Here is a 239-nt window from a genome sequence, read left to right as displayed (position 1 = left end):
AACAGTAAAAAAAAAAATTATAAATAAAGTTGTGGCTTAATTAACTGTTCCTTGAGATTCATTAAAATAATTATATAGAACACTTACTGATACAAATTTACCCAAACAAAAGATCTATCACACACAAAAAGTCAGATCTCCAGGACAGAAAACATTTTAAAATTGCCATTAGATTCAAATCTATAATAATGTGTCAAAAATATTTCCCTGCATGGTTAAGAGATTCTGTGGTTCAATTC

This window comes from Penaeus monodon, chromosome 34 (assembly GCF_015228065.2).
Source record: "Penaeus monodon isolate SGIC_2016 chromosome 34, NSTDA_Pmon_1, whole genome shotgun sequence".
Taxonomy (NCBI): domain Eukaryota; kingdom Metazoa; phylum Arthropoda; class Malacostraca; order Decapoda; family Penaeidae; genus Penaeus; species Penaeus monodon.
The sequence above is the reverse complement of the archived record's forward strand: the minus strand, read 5'-3'. Positions refer to the sequence as shown.